The sequence below is a fragment of the Meriones unguiculatus genome, chromosome 6 (genome assembly GCF_030254825.1).
Source record: "Meriones unguiculatus strain TT.TT164.6M chromosome 6, Bangor_MerUng_6.1, whole genome shotgun sequence".
In the NCBI taxonomy this organism is placed as follows: domain Eukaryota; kingdom Metazoa; phylum Chordata; class Mammalia; order Rodentia; family Muridae; genus Meriones; species Meriones unguiculatus.
The window spans coordinates 28,038,656-28,061,876 of NC_083354.1; the positions used below are offsets into that span (position 1 = coordinate 28,038,656).

Below are 23,221 nucleotides of genomic sequence, written 5' to 3' on the forward strand. Positions count from 1 at the left end.
AATGTGGGGAAAGTCACATTTTGGGCAGGCCTGAGCTAAATCAAATTAAACCAGCTTTTTTCCTATGGAACTTTTGAGCACCTTCCCTTTCTGATGCTCAGTCTCAAATCAGCATTCATTATTTCATGTTTAACCAAATGTTTCTGTGCTGTGCATTCCAAGGCACTAGGGTTCATCAAAACACACTTCAGAAATATTGATCTAATTCTTTAAGTAATGAGGACACATTAAATGTCATATTCTTGTTCCATTAATTATACAACCTTGCTTTAAGCCTATCTTCAGTACCCTTTGTGACAAATCCACTAAACTTACCTTGTTCCACATAAAAACAGCCAAAGGGATAAATGGCTTGAGTATGTGCCTGTTTATCTTCTAAGTATTTTAACTGACACCTAAAATGTTTACATATTTATAGATGTGGTGTTTTGAAATAAAAACACATTGTATACCCTCCATTGCATTGATTGCTGGTATCCAATATGTATAAAGAACTCAAGAAACTAAACTTCGACACACTAAGTAACACAATTAAAAATGAGGTACAATAGAAACATAGAATTAAACAAAGGAATTTCTAATGGCTGAGAAGCAGTTAATGAAATGTTCAATATCCTTAGTTATCGGGAAAATGCAAATTATAATAACTGAGATTGCATGTTAAACCCTTCAGAATGTCTACGATCAAGAACTCAAGCCATAGCTCATGATGTTGGGGATGTGGAACACCTGGAACCCTCCCAGTTTCCTGGTGGTTGTGCAAACTTGTAGAACTCCTTTGAAAATCAATGTGGTAGTTTTTCAGATTTGGTAACAGTTCTATCTCACAACCCAGTTCTACCACTCCTGGACATATACCCAAAGGATGCTCCACCAAACCTTAAGGACACGTGCTCAACTATATTCAGAGCAGATTTACTTTTAGTAGCCCCAAACTGGAAACATCCTAGAAATTCCTCAACCGAAGAATGAATAAAGAAAAGGTGGTTCATTTCTGCAATGAATACTATTCACCTATTAAAAACAAAAAACTCATGGAATTTGCAGATAATGAATAGAACTAGAAAGGATGATCCCGAGTGAGGTAACCCAGACCCAGAGAGACAACAGGGTATATGCTCATAAGTAGATATTAGCCATCAAATATAGGATAACGATGCTACAATTGACAGACCAACAAAGCTGACTAACACAGAGAATCCAAGGAGGGAAGCTTGAATCTCACTCAGAAGAGGAAATAGAATCAACATCAGGGGTAGATAAAGGGGGGGAGACAGTGTACGGAAGGGTTGGGGAGGAGAGCAGGAGGAATTAGGTTTGGGGAGGACAGAGGAAAGGAGTACTGGGTAAGAGAACTGGAACCTGGTGGGCGGTATCTATGGGACAAGCTAGAAATCTGGGACAATAGGAGCACCCCGGAATCTGTGAGGGTGACCCTACCTAAGACTCCTAGCAATAGGGATATGGCACTTGAAATGGCCATCTTCTGTAACCACACAAGACTTCCAGTAGGGGGAAATCTATCCATGATTTGTCCTGCTTGTTAGATGTGCAGGGGTAAATATGGAGCAGAAACTGAGGGAATGGCCAAGCCTGAGACCCATGCTATGAGAGAAAGCCCACCTCTGGCACAATTAATGATATTTGACTATATTTATAGACAGACACCTAGCATATCTGTTTTATAAGAGGCTTCACTCAGGAACTGATGCAAACAGATGCAATGACCCGCAGCCAAACATTAGGCTGAGCTTGGGGAATGGTTAGGAAGAGGAGGAGGAAGGATTGAAGAAGACAAAGGGCTCAAGGGCACTACAAGAAAACCTACTGAATCAGCTAACCTGGGCTCATAGGGGCTCAGATAGACTGAATCACCAATCAGAGAGCATGCAGGGGACAGACCTAGGCCCTCTGCACATATGTAACAATCATGCAGCTGGGTCTTCATGTGGGATTCCTAACAGCTCAAGGAGGATCTGTCTCTGACTGTTGCCTTTGGATCCCTTTCCCCTAACAAGGTTGCTTTGTTTAACCACAATTGGAGAAGAGGTCCTAGTCCTACTTCAACTTGACATGCCAAGGCTGGTTGATATCCATGTGAAGCCTCCCCTTTTCCTTGGAAAAAGGGAGGATGGGAGGATGGGTGAGAGGTTTGGTGAGAAGGAGGTACTTGGAAGAAAGGAGGGAAGGAAAGCTTTAATTATGATGTAAAATAATAAAAATAAATAAATGGTTCTGTTGCTGTCCTCTTGGAGCTCCTGTCCTTTCCCCACTTTTTTCATAAGATTCCCTGCACTCTGCCAAAAGTTTGGCTATAGGTCTCAGCATCTCCTTTGATAGAGACCTTCAGAGCCCCTCTGCGGTAGGCTCTTTTCCTGTTCCCTGTTTTCTCCTCTTCTGATGTCCATCCTCTTAGCCTTTCTGAATGAGGATTGATATCTTACCCAGATGCTCTTTCTTTATTAGGTACCTCCTTCTTGAGTATTTTCTGTAGTTTTAAAGATTTTAGTTTGTTTATCCTATATTATATGTCTAATATCCACTTACGAGTGAGTATAGACCCTGTGTGTCTTTCTGTTTCTTGGATACCTCAGGCAGGATGATCTTTTCCAGTTCCCACCATTTGCCTACAGATTTCATGATTTCCTTTTTTTTTTTAATTGCTCCATAAGGAGAGCAACAGAACCAAAAAAATCTGTGCACAGGGATTATTTTTCCGAGACTGATACCCCAGCCAAGGACCATTCATGGAGATAATCTTGATCCCCTGCACTGATGTATCCCATGGCATTTTAGTGTCCAAGTGGGTTCCATATATATGTGGACAGTGAATATCTCTGACATGAACTGATTGGCCTGCTCTTTGATCACTTCCTCCTCAGGGGTTGCAGCCTTACCAGGCCACAGAGGGAGACAATGCATCTATTCCTGATGCTATCTGACAGACTGGGATCAGAAGAAAGGAAGGAAGGCCTCTCCTATTAGTGGACTGGGGAAGGGGTATGGGTGGGATAGAGGGAGGGAGGGAGCTATAGGTGGGATACAAAGTAAATAAAATATAATTAATAAAAAAGAAAATAAAAATAAAACCAAGCTTCCATATTTAAAAAGTAAATAAATGAAGGCAAAAGAAATAAAATACTGAATTTATGCTCTAAAAAGGAACATATTGTATAATGTTGAAATGTAAGTGTATCCCATCAAACATTTATCATGTTTTTCAGTCAAAAGTTACCAATGAACTTTAAATGAGTTCTGCATAATTTATAATTAATAAAACCTGGAGTCATCTGGGAAGAAAGATCCTCAATTGAGAAATTGCCTCAAAGCCTATAGACATGCCTGAAGCAGTACTTTCTTACTTGATGATTGATGTGGGAGGGCACAGCACACTGTGGGTGGTGCCATCCCTGAGAAATGGCCCTGGGTTGTAGAAAAAAGCAAGCTGAGCAAGTCAGTGTGCCACTTTCTTCCATGGTTCTTGCCTCTGCTCCTGCTGGAGTCCCTGCACTGGATTCTTCACTAGTGGATGATGTTCTGAGAATTGTAAGGTAGAATAAATCCTTTCTACACATAACCTGGTTTTGATCTGTCTTTTGTCAAAACAACAGAAAGCAAACCAGGCCAAAATCTTTAAAGAAAATGGCCAGGTCATTCTGTATAGCAATTGCACAGAGCTAGAAATAAAAGAACTCCTGACCTTAACCTAGGACACTCACCACCCTTTCCCTCCAGATGTGTCCTTTAGTATTCATTAGCTTGATTTAAAGGCCTTGTTAAAACAGACTGCTAGACTCACTCCCCAGTGATTCTGATTCACTAGGTCTGAAGTAGATCCAAGTTTCCCATTTACAACAAGTTCCCATTTGATTCTGAGTTTGCAGCTCCACGAGCCCCAGTGTAATGTGGGATTTGGGTATCTCCAAAAGGAATAAAGAAAGAAGGAAAGGAAAGAAGGAGGGAAGAAAGGAAAGAAGGAAGGAAGGAAGGAAAGAAGGAAGGAAGGAAGGAAGGAAGGAAGGAAGGAAGGAAGGAAGGAAGGAAGGAGGGGGAAAAAAAAAAGGAAAAGGAACCTAGAGGCTAGAATAAAAGGTTGTGAATGTTTTTAGACATGTACTCCTAACTTCCCATTTCAGCATCCTATTTCATGGTTGCCTCAGCATACAAGGGAGCTGATCAAAGTGTAGACATCATGCTAGGTTTTAGGCAGCACAGAAGCAGGGATGGCACCAGCTTTTCTCCTAGATAACAACTCCATGAAGAATAGTGTGAACTAGTCAAGCCTTCTACATAAATTAGACATAGAACATCTATGCAGAGTTTTCACAAGTCAACTTTTGAATGTAATGATAATTTTTTTTTTCAGGGGGTTTGATATGTGATCCTTTGCTTGTAAATAGGCTAACCCATCCTGTCATCCTCCTCCTTCTTCTCTTCCTGTCCTTCTGTCCTTCCTGTGATTCCTTGTGGGAGTCTCCAAAGAGGGGAAACTCAGCCATGCCTAACCCGTTCTGCCATGTCCAGGTATTGGCTGTTTAATTAGCCCATCAGGAATAATGACTTAGGCAGGTTGACACAGAGGGCCAGTAACTAGCATCAGACCAATCTCCAACACCTGGGTCCCCCCAGCCCTGCCCTACATGGTAACCAGAAGCTGACCAGGGGAGGCTAGGAGCTCTGTGGTGTGTCTTGTGCTCAGAGTTTCCAGGGAACTCAGTGGAAGGGGGTCTACCATGAGACATACTGAGTCGTCCTGGCTCTGTCCTGGGCTGTTTGCAGACACTCTCTTTCTCTGCATCCTTCCTAATAATTGTCATCCTGTCAAGTGAGAGCCATTTCAGGCTCTGTCTCTTGGAAGCCTCATTGTGTGGGACAAGGTCTCTGGAGAGTAGGACCCATGCTCTTGTCCACAGAAGATGGCTAGGTCTGTGTGATACTGGTCACCCATGGGTGTTCAGTGAGGAACTGTAGGGGGTTCATAGGTCACATGTGTGACAGTTGGTGAAGGGATCCAAATGCTAGCTGGGCAAACACCAGTGGAGGCACAGAAGTTCCACTCACCTGGAAACAAGGGCTACAAGTCGAGTTGGAGGTCAGGCCAGTGTCCTATCTGACTGTATGGCTTTCACAAAGGTCGTTACCATGCTGAATCTTTCTTCTTCTTTAGACTCAGGACCCTTCATGTGTAAGGATAGGCCCAGGCCCACACCTCTTCTTCTTTTGGCCCAAGCCACTTTATGGTTGGGGATTATCCCAGGACCACATCTCTTTTTCTTTAGGCCTAGGCTCTTCAGTTTAGGAAATGGCCGAGGCTGAAATCTCTCCTTTATGGCCAGGCCCCCAGACCTCTTCAGGGTTAGTCATAGACCTAGGCCTACCTCACTTTGTTCTTCTTCAAGGGTAGGATAGGCCCAGGCATATATCTCTCTTTTGGGCACAGATTTCTTCAGGTTTAAGGACAGGCCTAGGCACCCATTTTTCCTTGTGCCCAGGCATCTTTGGGGATAGAATAGGCCTAGGCCCACATGTCTTCTTTGGCTCAGGCCTCATTATTCTTAGAGATAGACCTATGCCTACATCTCTTCTTCCTTAGGCTCAATCCTCTTCAGGGATAGGGGCAGGCCCAGGCCCACATCTCTTCAACATAAGGCCTGGGCCCCTTAAGGTTATGGAGAGGCCCTGGCCCCCATTTCTTCTTAGGGCTCAGTCCTATTCAGTGTTAAGGATAGGCCTGGCCCACATCACTTCTTCTTCTTTGGGCCCAGGCCTCTTCAGGGTAAGAAATAGGCCCAGGTCCACATCTCTTTTTCTTTGGGCCTCGGGTTCTTCAGGGGTATTTATTGGTCAAGGCCAACTATTCCTTTTCTTTGGGCCCAGGCCACTTCAGGGTCTGGAAGAGGTCCAGATCCTCATCTCTTCTTTGGGCCGGGGCCTATTTAGGATTAGAGATAGGCCCAGGCCCACACATATTCTTACTTGGTTCCAGGTATATTTAGGGTTAGGGGTAGGCCAAGGCCCATATCTCTTCCTAGGGCACACGTCTCTTCAGGGTTAAGGATTGGCCCAAGCCCACACTTCTTTGGGCCCAGGCTTCTTCAGTGTTAGGGATTGGCCCAACCCCATTCCTCTTCATCTTAGGGCCCAGGCCACTTTGTGGTTAGTGGTAGGCAGAGGCGCAAACCTCTTCATTTATGGGCCCAGGCTTCTTCAGGGTTAGTGATAGGTCCAGGCCCATACTTCTTCTTTGGGCCCATGACTATTCACAGTTAGGGATTGGCCCAGACCCACATCTCTTCTTTCTTAGGTCCAGGTCTCTTCAGGGTTAGGGACTGGCCCAGGCCTACATCTCTTCTTCCTTTGGTCCAGGTTTCTTCAGGGTTAGAGATAGTCCAAGGCTCACATCCTTTCTTCCTTGGGCCCAGGTTTTGGAAAAAAATAGAAAAAGAAAAAGAGTAGATGTAATGGAAGTTTTGGTATCTCTGTATGTTATGTTTCTATGCTTTTGTTTTAATCTGAAGTGTGAAATTTCAGTTGGGCTATAGTTTGTCCATACCTTTTAATTGTCATTTGTGGGGCATCATCTTTGCCAGTTGCTAATAGCCTTCCTTGTGGGGCACAAACAGGAGTGTGGTCTAGGACTCGGAGTATAAATGAGGTAAAAAAAAAAAGAGAAAGTGTGATGTTTGGTATTGGCATGTGGCTTGTAGCCATTTGGCGAGACAAGAGACCAGAGATGGTGTCGCAGTTTGGAGCAGACAGAATGAGAGAAATGCTTTGGGGTCCAGCAGCATTGAGGAGCCTGCTAGCTGTGTCTGCAGGTGACAAAGATTTCTATAGAGCCCTAAAAGAACCCCTTGACTCTTAACTATCAGGGAGAAGTAAAGGGGTCTGGAACCCCTCTCCCCACTCACCTCTTTTCTCTCTTACATAGAGTTGGGGGGTTAGTGAAGGGGAGGTAGAGGCCTAAGCACCCAACTAAAGTAGAGTTTTGAAAAGACTGCTACAGGTGGCATTCTGCCACAGGTGGTGCCCAACATGGTTTAGGATAAAAAGGGGTAACAAGTGATACTTAGACAAGGCTTAAGAGTAATGGGGAACTTGGTTTTGGAGCTGTACACAGGAGACAACACGTTCTGAAAGAGTGAATGCGATGTTTCACGATGTCACTAAATGGTTTATTGCAGTGGCTGCTTTGAGGTTCTCTCCTAAAATGCCCCCAGACAGAATTTTCTGTTGTTGATTTGTTTTCTTCCTATGTTCTGTTTTTTGGAGATTAAAGAATGACAGATGAGATAGGAAGACTAGAGGTGTCACTCAATTCTGTAGTTCTGGAAAGGATTACAGAGTTGGTAGTTCAAGGGGAAAGTTTATGGGTAGAAATTGAAGCTCTTGGAAAGCAAAGAGCACCACTGAGAAATGGGAGTTTATCCTCTTTTGCTGTCTTGCCCTGCTCCATGAGCCAGGTGTTCAGAGTACTCCAAGGGGCCAGGTAAAACTGGAAGCCCAGCAGGCCAGAAGAGCTCTGGAGCCAAGGGCTCCACTACAGGACCTGCCTGTGACTACAGAGGCATCATGAGCTTTCCCAGGCTTTGTGCAACATATGCCTGCTAATGATAGTGGTGAGGTGACAATGAGATGACATGGAGTCCAGTAGAAATGTTAGATCAAATAAATTTTAAAATTCTATCATATGGTATGGAATGCATTCAAATTTGGTTAAACAAATGTTAAATAACTAGATTATGAAAAACTGACTTATTCCCCAAGACTGGAAAGGTTTTGTGAAAGCTGTATTAGAAGCTGGTCAGCAATTAAAATCATTATTGTGGTAAAAGAATGAAGTCAGGAAAATAGAACAACAAAATATAACAAGGGGGATAAATGTTGGTAAAGATCAACAGCTTGGTGAAAGGCATTATGCTGACTTGTGAGAACAAATCCCATCTGATGATGTAGTGATTAAACAATATCATGTTACAGTGGTAAGAGTGTGGGATATGGTTGAGGATCCTGGTAAAACAACCACCTCATATACTAAGGTAATTGAAGGCCCTGCAGAAGCCTTCACCAACTTCTTACAGAGATTGGGTTCAGCTCTTAATTGACCATACCAGACCCTAAGACCAGACAGGTGTTGACAAGATCATGGCTTATGAGGATGTGAATACTTAATGCAATAGAGTACTTAGACCATTAAGAGCATGAGGAGCCCAATTCACTAACTGATAAAAGATACCACTGGCATTGCCTCTCAGGAACATCATGCCAATATCATAGAAGAAGCCGAACCTACAAGTCTCAAAAATCAAAATGCTTGGTGTTTTAATTGTCATGAATTTGGTAAATTTTCAAAGAAATTATAAGTCTAGAAGCTTCAAAGCTCAAAATGGCAGACGTTTGTTAAATCAGAAAAATACAGAAATTTAACTCTTAGCAAAGAAGCTGCTTCTGGCTTCAATGTTCATTTGCCCATATTCGCAGGAATATGTAGGCATTGTAAGAAGGGAAAGCATTGGAATAATGAGTGTATATCTAAATGGGATTCAGAAGGTCACCTCTTGCCACCATTAAACAGGCATAGGGGCCTGTCACCTCGAGGCCCCATAGTGAAAAATAGGAGCTGTCCTACTTTGGTCAGCCAGGAGATGACAAGCCAGGAGATGACAAGCCAGGAGGAAGATCAAAACTAACAATTGCTGATCTCACCCATGCTGAATCCAGCAGGGCTTTGGTTCTGGCCACAGATACATTTCTTACATTATCACCAAGAGTTGAATGTTACAAAATAACCACTGCTGTTTATGGTCCTTTGTCTTCAGGGACAGAAGGGATGATCTTGGGAAGAAGTGGATTAACTTCTCAAGGATTCACTGTGCATCAGGTGTTGTAGATGGTGAGTGTAAGGAAGAATATACAATCATGGTATAGGGAAAACAGGAGATACAAATTATTGCAGGGAGTAGAATTGCTCAGCTCTTACTGTATCCTTACATCAAGGGCAAAACTGATCCCATAGAAAGAACAGGCGCCTTTGGGAGTACTAAAAACCTTGTGTTCTGGCAACAGTGGTTAATGGTACAAATGAACAAGGTTGAAATATAAGGTTTGATAGATACAGGAGCTGACATCAAAGTCTTGGAAACAAGAATGGCCACTTCAGAAGATTTCTACACCATTTATAGGAATTGGTAAATTGTCTCATGTAAGACAAAGTGTTGTACAGTAGATTAAATGTGTGGGACCAGAATGGCAACCAGGGAATTGAGACCTAATGTGGCTGACATACCCATACATTTGTGGGGGAGAGATCTTTTACAACAATAGGGTACTCAAATTAATATTCCTGCAATCCCAGAGACAGCCAATGGTGAAATTAGGGGTGACAAAAATGTACAAAAAATTCAAGAAATTAAACTCCAACAAATCAAATAATCCAGTTAAAACTGGGGTAAAGAACTAAACAGAAAAATTTCAACAGAGCAATATTCAAATGATTTATTTCAACAGTTCTGCAGAAAGAAAGAAGGGATGGAGAGAAGAAAAAGGGAAGGATGGAAGAGAGGAAGGAAGGAAAAAGGAAATAAGGAAGGGAAAAGAACTCAAGATAGGATCAGGGAAAGGAACTCTGGTATTGGTTTAGGAAGTTGAAAGTTAATTGAGTTTTTGGATAAAATTGGTATTTTGGATAAAGTTAGTATTTTGGATAAAGTTGGTATTTTCAACTCAGGACAGAATAGCTAATCCCCCCTAAGCTGTGTGAATATGTTCCTCTCATAAGCTGCTACTGAGACTGTCTCATTGCTGATATCACATTGTTTTCTTTCTTTTCCTCACTTGGCCTCTGTCTATGTCTCTCCTCTGGGTCTTTGCCTCCCTCATTCTTTTGCTATCTATTTCTGCATGTCTTTCTAGATTTTAGTTTTTTAAACAAAAATGTATTTGAATTCTTTATGTTTGTGTACTGATGACACTGGAGATCACACTTAGTGCCTTGAAACAACTGGAGAAGCCTTGAGCTACATCCCCATAGCATGCTAGATATGTTGAAGTGCTTGTTCTTTTCATTCTTCTTGCTCACCAATTCACATACTTCTGAAACATACTATCTTCTAATTTTTGTCTAAGAGCTAGATTAAAATCATGGATTAAAGAGAATACTGATACTAGTAAGTTATATTGTTTAACCAATAATAGAATTATAGGGTGGTTTTTTATTAGGAAAATTAATTTTATGTGTCAAGATTAGTAGTTAATGAATGAATTATGATAAAGAGCAAATGCACTTTAGGAGTAAGTTTTGTTTGTTGGTACTTCATCCATTCTGAAATACAATGAACGTGTATCTGATTATTACTGTGTGTCACTACATACACTGCAAAATTGTTTGTTATATGGTTCCAGCTCTCATGTCAGCAAGAACATACACACACGGTGCTCTTGTCATGTGAAGCCTGTCTACTTAGGCCTGTCCACTTCTGGACAATAGACACAAGTATGTTTGGCTTTCTCTATTCCAATTGTCATGGCCAGTGTCTAGAGTTTCAGAACTATTATAAATTTGCCTGTGCAGGGATTTCTGTTAATAAGTGAAACCTAAACCAAAAAAGCAAAACCCAAACTCTACCATATTATACATCTATCTCTACACCTGCACACCTGTATCTATACATCTATACACCTATACACCTAATAGACTTTTAACTTTTCCTTATAGTCAAAAATGCAAATGCATTATAATGACCCTAATTTTAGTATCATTAACCTAGGTGCCCATGGCACTTTTTGACTTTAGTTGCTCATCTTTCATGTATCAGACTGTACGTTTAACCCCAATCTTTCCAGTATAGTAAAATTCCTATAGGAAAGAAATAAGACAAGAATGACAATTGTAAGTATTGGGTACAATTTGTTAACATTGTATTGAATTTAAGAAGTGTCATCACTAAATAACAAAATTTGCTATGAAACTATAATCTGTCTTTGAATTTAGCTTGGTTTTTTGAAATTATAACTAACATACATAATACTAGATTTCATTGTGACCTTTTCCAACAATTTTTTTTCATTCTCCTCATATTTTTCTTCTCCATTCCTGTGACACCATCTCACTCCTCTACATAACCTTTATAATCCTTTTCAGGTTTATGACGCATTTGTCCTATTCTTCTCTCCTTGATTCCTCAAGACATTTTTCTATTTGTTTATTTATATTAACTTTATATCTAAATTGGAGCCTTCCCTTTTCCTCTCACAGTCTCCTCCTCTCACTCTCCACTTTTCCTCAGAAAGAGAAGCTCCTTTCCCATCCACCCTAGCTCATCAAGTTGCATCAAGACTGAGCATGTTCTCTTCCTCTTTGACCTGGCATGGCATTCCCACCAGAGAGAGGTGATCAAAAAGCTGGCTAGTAAGTACCTGCTCTATGTAGTCCCCACTTCCCTTACTAGAGGACCCACTTGAGGCCTAAGCTGCCCATCTGCTACATCTTTGTAGGGGGCGTAGGTCCAGTTTGTGCATGGTCCTTGGTTGATGCTTCAGTCTCAGCAAGCTTTTCTGGGACCTGGTTAGTTGGCTCTATTGGTCTCCTTGTGGATGTCCTGTCATCTCCAGGTCTTCTTCTCTTTCCTCCTGCTTTTCCAAAAGACTCCCTACACTTCACCCAATGTTTGGCTGTGAGTCTCAGCATCCATTTTGAGGTGCTACTAGTAGAGCCTCTCAGAGGATAAGCTTTTCAGTTAGTTTCATGAGGTCCCATTTATTGATTGTTGCTCTTGTGCTGTTGGTGTTGTTCAGAAAGTTGTCTCCTATGCCAATGAGTTTAAGGCTCTTCCCCGATTGTTTTATTTTATTTATTTTTTATTAATTACAGTTTATTCACTTTGTATCCCAGCTGTAGCCCCATCCCGCATCCCTTTCCAATCCCACTCTCCCTCCCTTATCTTCTCCCATGCCCCTCCCCAATCCACTGATAGGGAGGTCCTCCTCACCTTCCCTCTGACCCTAGTCTATCAGGTCTCATAAGCAACTGGCTGCATTGTCTTTCTCTGTGTCCTGGTAAGGCTGCTCCCTCTCAGGGGGAGGTGATCAAAGAGCATTTGATCAAAGGCACTGAGTTCATGTCAGAGACAGTCCATGTTCCCATTACTAGGAACCCACTTAGAGACCGAGCTGCCATGGGCTATGTCTATTTAAGGGTTCCTTCTAACAGATTTAGTGTGTCTGGTTTATGTTGAGTTCTTTGATCCACTTGGACTTTAGTTTTGTGCAGGGTGATAAATATGGATCTATTTGCACGTAGACATCCAGTTGGACCAGCACCATTTCTTGAAGATGCTGTCTTTTTTCCATTGTATGGTTTTAGCTCCTTTGTCAAAAATCAAGTATCCGTAGGTGTGTGGGTTTATTTCTAGGTCTTCTATTTGATTCCATTGATCCACCATTTTGTTTATATGCCATTACCATGCAATGTTTATTACTATTGCTCTGTAGTACAGAGTTTGATATCAGAGATGGAGATACCTCCAGACAATCTGTTGTTTTACAGGATTGTTTTAACAATTCTGGGTTTTTGTTTTTCCATATGAAATTGAGAAGTGTTCTTTCAAGTTCTGTAAAGAATTGTGTTGGTATTTTGATGGGAATTGCATTGAATCTGTAGATTGCTTTTGTCAGGATGGCCATTTTCACTACTGCTCCATGAACATGGGAGATCTTTCCATCTTCTGATATCTTCTTCAATTTCTTTCTTCAGAGACTTGAAGTTTTTTTCAAACAGATCTTTCACACTTGCTTTTGGTTAGAGTCACACCAAAGTACTTTATGTTATTTCTGTCTTTTAAGTAGGCTTCATCCCAGGTGTGCAGGGGTATATTGAACCAATATACAGAAATCCATCAATGTGGTCCACCATATAAACAAACTGAAGGAGAAAAACCACGTGATCATCTACTTAGATGCTGAAAAAGCATTTGACAAAATCCAGAACTCATTCATGTTTAAAGTCTTGGAGAGATCAGGGATACAAGGCACATAATTAAACATAATAATTACACTATACAGCAAGCCTATAGCCAACATCAAACTAAACAGGGAGAAACTTAAAGCAATCCTACTGAAATTAGGAACAAAGCAAGGCTGCCCACTCTCTCTGTATCTCTTCAACATAGTTCTTGAATTCCTAGCTAGAGCAATAAGACAATTAAAGGACATCAAGGGGAAACAAATCAAAAAGGAAGAAGCCAAAGTATCACTATTTACAGATGATATGATAGTTTACATGAGTGACCCCAAAAATTCAACCAGAGAATTCCTTCAGCTGATAAATGCCTTCAGCAAAGTGGCTGGATACAAAATTAACTGAAAAAAATCAGCAGACCTCCTATATACAAAAGACAAAAGGGCTGAAAAAGAAACTAGAGAAGCTACACTCTTCACAACAGCCACAAATAAAATAAAGTATTATTATGAATTTTGAAGCAGTTACATATATACGCAGTATCTCTGCGGTTGGAGATACAGTCTTTTGAGTATATGCCCAGAAATTGAATAGCTGTGTAATATTGCATTCTTATTTTTTTGTTTTATTTAGAAAGGTTTGTATTTATTTCTTTAATAAATACAGCAATTCATCCTTCTACCATTATAGAATGAGGTTTCATTTTTTTCCCCACATCATTGACAACATTTCTTATGGTCTATTCTCTTGATGTTAATCATTCTAATGGGTAAAATGCAGTATCAAATTATTTAAAATTTGCTTTTCCTGGATAGGTAAATATCTTCAATACATTAAAAAACTATTTACTGTCCATTTGTGCCTTGACTCTTAATTAATCCTTGCCTGATTCATTAACCTGTGAGTTGACTGAAATGTTTGTGAAGAAACTGTTTAATCCTTATTTCCCTTCATACATTTTAGGTTTTAAGCTCATGATTGAAATATAGAATTTAGTGATTTTTTTTTCTCCTGCTTTGTAGGTTGTATCTCTACTTGCCTGGTACTTTCTGTTAATATGCAAAAAGCTTTGAATTTCACCCAATTCCACCCGTTAATTCTTGGTGAACTTCCTATGCTTTTAGTATTGCTGCCTCTATCTATATCTTGTATTTCTAACATTTTCCTCTAATAGCTTTATTATTTCAGCTTTAGAGCAATTTAACACTAATTTTTGTGCACAGTGAGGAGATATAGATATAATCTCATTCTACAGGTGGATATCCATTCTACCCAAAGCCATTCAAGATCTGAAGGTCTAATCCCTGAGTTACACCAACTACTGAAGAAAGAAGTGACTGTGTTTTCCTGAGAATCTTCCTGAGAACTGCAGAAACTCAGCAAGGCATTGCTATGTAATGCCTGAATCCTCAGTTATTATTACTCAGCACTGGTCATTCCCTGTGTAGCCTTGTCCTCTCAGATCCCAGATCAATGTACAGCATTTGCTATTATGATTAATAACAGATGATGATCCAACATGTGGGAGATTCAGTAAAAGCACAGTTGAAACTTGGCAGGTATTTTTCAATTTTTCTGACAAAAAAAAAATTCTAATTTGTACAACTTCAACATTTTACTTTCTTTATAGAGTCATCACTAAGGTTCGTTTCCTTTATATTTTCAGCAGCTTTGACTCCTGCTTTTATTTAGGTTAATTTTCTTTGATTAATACCTGTTTGTGCAGTATGCGAAGATGGTTCATTTCAACTTTGATTTACATCAACTCATTGTATTCCTTTAGTTATTAGTGATTTTGAGCCTCTTTATTTTCATGTTTCAGACATTTCTGAATTATTTATAGGAAATTTATCCAAGCTGTGGATTCATTTCAATTTATTTTATATTCTAGGTTTTTCCAAATTTAGATTTAATCCTTTTTTTAGGATAAAGAGATGAGTTAGTGGTTAAAAGTGCATAGTGCTGTTACCATGTATCTGTGTTCAGCTGCTCCTTCTGGCGGCTCAGAACTGTCTACAAATCCAGCTATAGGAGATGGCAAACCTCTGGCCTCTGTTGGCACTCAAACTCACATGCAACCTCTCGACTGTAACATAAATAAAAACAAGACAAATCTTAAAATAAGGTTTCTTTTTTCTTCACTCATTGTAAATATGATTTTTAAATATTTTCTGTTGTTTATTTTGATGAATTTTAAAATCAACGTCTTGTGACTTTTTAAAATAATTTTGTGCTTTAAATTTTTTTCTTTGAAGAATGACAGAAAGTTACTGGGTTTAAGCAAATAAAAAATATACTTTAATCTTTTTTGTTTTGTTTTTGTATTTTAATCATGGACTTGCCTGTGTGTAACCCTAATGGTCTTCGAACTACCCCTGTAGACCAGATAACCATAAATTCATAGGTCTGTCTGTTTCTGTCTCTTGAGTCTTAAAATAAAAAATGTCTATCATCATGTCCAGAGAAAACACTAAACTTGAGTAAACATATCCAATTTCCCCCCTTTCCGTTGAAACAATAAATGCTGTCACATTATGGATTTAAAGATTTCCTGGATGACATCGGAGGGAAATTCATAGTGTATATTTCCGGAATACCATGGGGGTGTCCCTGTATGTGATGTACTTATTGAGTTGCTTACAAGCAATCACAATCAGCCCCAGCAACTCCAGGTGTATGAAATTTAAACACTGAGCCAAGTTCATTGCTCCCTCCTGCTAAGTCAGTTGGCTTGTGCACCTGCTTCTATTTTTTTCAAGGTATGATCATTTATTTATTACTCATAAAGACTTATTTTTTACTGGACTCAGACTTAAAGGTAGAAGCTCCCAGCGAAGACAGCTTACATCTCTTCGTAATCTGTTCTTGGAGCTTTTCTTTGGCTTCCTTCACTGTCTTAACCAAAAGTTTAGCAAATTCTGCAGCCTCTTGGTTTTTCTCAGTATGTTGTTTTTCAGAGCAATACATTGGCATTTGTGTTGCAGGACACGTGGCATGACAAGACACTGAATCTTGGGTGCTTTAGTACTGGGCTTCTTACCTTCTTTGTTTAAGGGTTTTCTGACAACATATTGGCGAACATGATCTTCTTTAGAGAGATTAAAGAGCTTTTGGATTCTACCAGCTCTTTTAGGTCCCAGCGGACAAGGCACAGTAGTGTCTCTCAGTCCAGGAATAGCTTTCTCTCCTTTTTATTTCCAAATAATCAAGCTGATAACACTCCGATTGGCATCTACAATGCATCCACGAACAGACGTGGACTTCCTCTGTCCAATTTTCCTTGTTCGGTAACAAGCATGCCCCTTAATCAACAGCAGACGCACTCTGCCGTGGGTCAAAGTGCCTTGCTTCATGGGAAAACGTTGTCATTCCCACCACTGATCCGGACCACATAACCCTTCCACTCTTCACCCAGGGCATCAGTAGCTACTTCTGTTGCGTTCATTATCCACTTCAGTGAGTTTCTGCCAAGGAAAGGATACTCAGCTTCATCTTGATGCAGCTGACTGCCTAGGAGGCACCATGAAGAGTGTGCCCTGCTTCTAAATATCTTGACTCCAGCAAAAGTGTCAGGTCCCAGTTACAACAAAAATGTGACTAATACAGTGAGTTATGGTTACTGCTCATGTTGACTTCTGACAGCATGGCAACCACATATATTATTACTGTGCTTCTGTAATGGCTGTGTTTGGTTCTCATAACCTACTCAAGTGTCTCCACAGTGAGTATCCTCTATAAACATGAGACAAGCCAAGCATATCCACAGTACTCAGCACTTTCTAAAAGCCTCCCTTCAGGACAGAGCCACTCACACTATCCTCCTCCTACTGCACGTGTTTGTCATCTCTTACTCATTCTCTTCCATTGTGGTCATCTTTAGAACTTTGTTGGTATAATGTTCTTTTGGAATGTATACAATTTACCCTTCTTCATTTAAATGCTGATTTCTCTACCCCACTATATGGTTTCAATCTGGACATTGCATTGTGGCACTTATTCTAAGCATCACCTGTCTCAAGTTTGTGTAAACATGCCACCATTTGTTCTCTAAATTGTCAATTAAAACAACCAGTCACAATGTTGAGCAACAGAGAGGATAGGGTGTGACATCCTGGTCCAGAGTGGGAGGAAGAGGAAGGAAGCAGGGTAGAGGGAGGAGGAGAATCGGCAGGAGAGGTCTTGGGACCACGTGGAGAAATGAACCAGACCTAAGATATGACTAAAAACAAGTATAATGGGTGAAATCTGAATGGTAGGAAACTATTCGGGCATGGAGGTTTAGGATGGAGTAACTATTGCCCAACATTGTGCTCTAACTTAATTAAATAAATCCCAATCTCTGTGTGGTGATTTGGGTATACAGCTGGTTTAGGATTAACTGCTGCTTAACTAAAAATATATATCAATAGTAAATAATACCAACAACAGGACCTGCTCCAATTATCCAAGGCTATGGGGAGTAAATGTATTCACACTTTGAGAAATAGTCTTTTCTGTATTTTGTGCCTTTGTTCTCATCAACAATATGAAGTCTAGTCCCACCATGTTTTCATCTTGCTTTGGTAAAATATATCTTCCTCCAAGTATGATATGAGCCCTGGTTATTTCTTTTTTTCATGTATTGTTATATCTTTTATCTGTTGTAAAATACTAAAACTACAATTTGAAAACATTAAGCTTTTTGTAACTGACTTTTCATCATGTGGCATAAGTCATCATTTGGGGGAGAAACCATTTGATAGATGTGTTATTTATTTTTCTTCTTCCTCTAACAAACCACCTTACAAAGGCAACTCAAAGAAGGAAAGGTTTCTTTTATGCCACAGTGAGAAGGTTCACTCAGCAAGGCAGAGTAGAAGCACTAGAGGAAGATAGATTTGTGGTGACAGGAACATAAGGTAACATTGAGTTCACAGCCAGGAAGTAGAGACTTGAATACTTGTGTTCAGTTATTTTTTTTTGTCTATTTTTCATTAAGACTCTACATCAGTTTGTGGGATCCTCTCGCCCCAATTCAACATGGGTCCTCTGTGCTCAGTCAAACCCCTCTGAAATACCCTCACAGTCTTACTGACAATGAAATTTGAAGATCATAAATCCATATCGTCAACTTGACACATACATATTATTTTAACTATAAAAAAATTAGTATGTTAATAAAGTCAAAATGACATGTTTCCCAACTACAAAATGCATGAGGATATAAATTTACATATAACAAAATTGATGTAAATATCCCAACACAGAATTAAGAAGGATAAATACACATACACACATATTTATATACATACATGCATGCATATACATATAAAATATGGAAATCACCCAACATTTATGCTCATAGAATACTTTAACCATTTCAGAAAAATGATTGACATTACATTAACAGAGGAAATAAATGAAGGTGGAACAAAGGTGACAACTAACACTAAGGATGCTTGAAAAAACTATTTGGAAGGTCTATGTACATCTGTCCATTTGAGTGTCCATTTGCACTTATCCTATACAGAGTATTATGCCAATTAAAGTATTAAGCCAGAGTTGCCACCAAAAAGCCATATGTGATATGCCTACTCTTGAGTTTTTGGTCTGAGCATCTGGACACCTCCCCCCAAACAATACAGGCTATTGCCATTGCTCTTGGTTACCAAACAGAACTTTATGATAAGACCCTCTTGCTGAAGACACCATAAATTGTACATGAAAATTCAAGTTCATATTTACCAAGATGTTTTATCACTGCTGGATACACTCTATAGCACCTGAGATGCATTCAGGATAGTGGAGGAAGAAAGTTATTAATACTCTTACCCAGCTGTAATACTGTAAACACAATGATGGTTATCCTAGGAAGATACTCCCATTGCTACATTGGTAACAACTGTTACTGCAGTAGCCAAACACATTCTAGTTGGACTCAGGGTTTGCTTTATAGTAGCAATTCTCAACCTATGGGTTCTGACCATTGGAAAACACACATTTATGATAGTCTTAAGAACTGACACTCTGCATGGTATCAAAATTATCATTGCAACAACTAAAATAAATCATGGTTGTGGAGTTTAAGACAAGAGAAAAATATACATTTTCTAATGGTAGTTACCTGCAGATTGAGAACCACCACGTTACAGAAAGCCTGCAAATCAGGCTAGGAATTCATCGTAGGTGACATCATAAGCCCCATGGATAGAATGAATACCATTATTTTGCTAAATAGATAAAGTTTCAAACTACCCTTTAAATTTTATATCTATAACCACAGATTATTGCAACACTCAGAACTCATCACAGGAGTTTCTGTGTGCTATGAAGGTGGTTATCACACTGAACAAATTGCAGAAAATAAGGGACTCAGTAATTCCCAGATTACAATGCATAAGGGCAAAATATTCAGACACATAAAAATAAATATTGTTTATAACTAGTCACTAGAAAGCTTTCCTCTTTTGAGTTTCATCTGCAATTACATTCAGCATCCTGAAGAGTGTGAGGTGCTGAAGTCACATAAATTTCTTTTTCCTGTGCCACCTGCTCAGGGAGAAGGAAGATGCCTGTGTCTAAAAACTTACTGTGCTAGTCCCTGAAAGAAATGATCCTTTAAGGACACTTGACAGGAATCTCCTGAATAATTTCAAAGAACAGACCTATCTGTCCATTTCTCAGTTATTGACATAAAAAGCTTTTTATATAAACTGTAAAATTTCTGTTAGATAAAATTGTTATTATTTAATTAGTTAAAGTGTCATAATAATAGACATGAGGATCAGTATGAACTTCAGGGCCACCTCACCTGGGGCACACATTGCTGAACAAAAGAAACTCTGTCTCAAAGGATTAGAAAGTAAGGCCCAACAACCCAATACACTAAGACACAAAATCACACTTGAAATGTAACATACAGGAGAAACACGGAAGCATCAACATTTATTTACTGATCTTCCAATATTTAGGTATTTGGAGAACTTTAGTGTAGAAACAGAGTACTGGGACAACAGATGGACAACATTAATCCAAATGTTAAATTAAACATCCTCACTGGCTAAATACTAGTGAGAAGCTGCATTCTTCTTCGTGTACAGATGAGACACTGAGGCGGAAGCCCCATTAGCCTCTGGAGAGGAAGGTCCATTGTTCATTCTGATTGGTGGTAATTCCTCAGGTGATGGTGATATGTGGCTGATTGGTGGAATCTAGTTATATAGGGAGCAGGTATAAGGCTTCTTTCCTGTGTGAATCCTCTTCTGAGCCTTCAGATTGATCTTGCGGCTGAAGGGCCTTTCACATGTGCAACATGTGATCTGAGACTTAATAGAAGCCTTTATGACACTCAGGGCAGAAAAAAATGACCTCTCTGCCTCTCCCTTCTGTGCATTTCATGGTGGGCTGAGAAGTCACAAGCAAATTTGTGAGTCTTGGACATTCCTCAAATTTGTTTAGTTTGAGGACTCAGTGAACTCTCTCTTGGTGACCCTCACAAGTGGAGATGGCCACATGATTTTTGGAAGGCTCAGAGGTAGGCTTCTGTGGCCTGGAGAAGACCCTGATAGACCCTGGTTCATCCGTAGGCACATCTTCAGAAAAGTTGCCCTCAGATTCAGTTCCTGGGACCTGGATTTTCCTTGACTGTTCTTTTGACATATTTAAGAACTTCCCAAGAATTCCCTTTCTTTTCTGGCTCAGGATTTTGTTCTCTCTGGATAATGAGAAAGGAGTTCACCTCATTTCTAGGACTATTAAATAACTATTTACTTCAGTAGCATTCCAGGAAGTGTAGCCATCTTCACTGTTTTATATCCTCTTGAAATAAGACAGTCTATAAAACTGGGATCCCCACACAACACCCCTCTTCTGTCTAACATCTCTTACCTGGTACTAAGAACATATTTAAGGGATCTACAAGGGTGTTGGAGTTGTTGCTGATTACTGTTTTTTCAAAAACTTGATGGCTTCTTTTAAGGACATGTTCTCAGAAAAAAAGAGCTCCCTGCCTGTCGGGAGCCGCATTCGCCATTACGAGATGGCGCTGGCTTCCTGCTAGAACTCGCCTTACAGCGGCGCATGCGCCACAACATGCAAATACGGATTTGAGTGCTCTCCCTATCAGAGAACACATGCTAATTGGGTATTGTGCGGAGCACCAATCACAGACTTGAGTGCTCTCCCTATCAGAGAACACATGCTAATTAGGTATTGTGCAGAGCACCAATCACAGACGAGCACGCCGCCCTGCAGGCTATTTAAGCAGAGCGCGCTTGGGGTTTGGGGTCCTTCTCCATCTACCTAAAAGAGCTTTACAATAAAGATTCTGCTGGACAAATCTTCGGTTGCCGCGTCATCCTTACCGGCGAAGGCTGCGCGCGACAAGTGGTGCCGAAACCCGGAAACTCGCCGACCCCGGGCAGAGGAACGACTCGAAGGACCCCCGACTGCTCGTCGGAGGAAGATTCAAGCCAGCAGAGGGAAAAGCTGCAGCACTTTTCAGCAAGGTATGATTTCTGTGGTCTGGTGTATTCCGTTTCTCGTTGTTAGTTTCGTTTTTGTTTTACTGTGTTGTCTGTGTCTTAATTGTGGGAAACGGGATAAAACTTGCATCTGTCCTTTTTGCAATTTTGAATAATTGGCCATAAGACTCAGGTAGATAGCTGAGCTGCCGCACCCTCTCCTGTAGAACTAAACCGATTTTGGAAGCAGTGCAGGCGCTGCTGAAGCAAAAGGATTTAAAAATCCCTGACAGGGTGTTGCGGAACTTTCTTAAGGAGGTTGATCGAGTAGCTCCCTGGTTTGTGGTCTCTGGGTCCCTTTCTAAAAGATCGTGGGATAAATTAGGAGGAGATTTGACACACAAAAAAAAAAACAAAACAGGGGACCCTAAAACCAGGGGTGTGGCCACTATACAAACTGTTAAAATCTTGCATTAAGGATGAAAGATGTAAGGAAAAAATCAGGGAAGGCCAACGGGCATTATCAGACCACCAAGATAGTCTATCAGAAGCTGAAAAGGGAAAAAAGGCTAAGCAGGAAAGAAAGCCAATAAAAAAGAAAGTAAAAGGTAAAGATAAGCTAGCTGAACTTGAAAAAAGGGCAAAGCAACTTGCAAAGAAGGAAGAAGAGCTCGAACAGCGAGCAAAAAACTTAAAGCTGCTGCCTGCCTCTGAGAAAGGGGTAAGTAAAGGTGAGGAGGACCCTAAATTGTATCCTCTCCTCACTGAGTTTAAGAATTATACAATATCATCCTCTTCCGAGGAGGAGACGTCCTCTGAAGGAGAGGATCAACAAGAGTCATCTGACTCTGAGGAGGAAGCAGGGCTTGACCCTGCTGAACAGGCTGAGTTGGATGAGGAAGCTGCAAAATATGAGAGAGGAAGATATGGTCGTGCCCCGCCCTACACGCCCGGGTATGGGCCAACAGCACCTCCTTATGAGGCAATAGAGAAAAATAAGGCTGGGGGAGGCAGTTCACTGATCCCTGGAAAGGAAATGAAAAAAATACAGGCAGCATTCCCTGTATGGGAAGATGCTCAAAACCAAAGGCATCACACTCCTTTGGATCTGAAACAATTAAAGGCTCTGGTGGAGTCAGTGCAGACGTATGGCGTCAGTGCCTCGTTTACTCTAGCACTGATAGAAAGACTAGCCGCCAATGCTATGACTCCTGATGATTGGTCCAACACTGTCAAGGCATGCCTCTCCATGGGCCAATATTTAGATTGGAGATCAATTTATCAAGAATTGTGCATGGCTCAAGCAAAACAAAACATAGCCAACCAGCGCCCTCAGTGGAGCTTTGATATGCTCACGGGCCAAGGACAATGGGTAGTCAATCAAACTATGTATCCAGTGGAGGTATATGAGCAGATTAATAAGGCTGCTGTTCGAGCCTGGAAAAGTCTGCCAAATAAAGGACAAGTTACTGGAAACTTGACAAAGATTATACAGGGAGCCACTGAGCCATTTTCAGATTTCGTGGCAAGAATGATGGAAGCAGCAGGGAGAATATTTGAGGATCCTGAAGGTGCAATGCCGTTTGTAGAACAATTGATTTATGAGCAATGCACAAAAGAATGTAGAAATGCTATTACTCCCTGGAAAGGAAAAGGAATAAATGCCTGGATGAAAGCCTGTAGAGAAATAGGAGGGCCATTGACTAATCATGGTATAGCAGCAGCAGTATTATCTGCCCAAAAGGCTGCAAACATGAAATGCTTTAACTGTGGAAAAATGGGCCATATAAAAAGACAGTGTAGGTCTCAGGCTGCGGCCCCTACT

The 23,221-nt window shown here is 40.5% G+C and overlaps 1 pseudogene; it reads right to left on the minus strand.

Moving 5' to 3' along the window:
• Positions 1-15,745: 15,745 nt before the first annotated feature.
• On the minus strand, positions 15,746-16,400 carry LOC132654780 (small ribosomal subunit protein eS6-like; annotated as a pseudogene).
• Between the last annotated feature and the right edge of the window lie 6,821 nt (positions 16,401-23,221).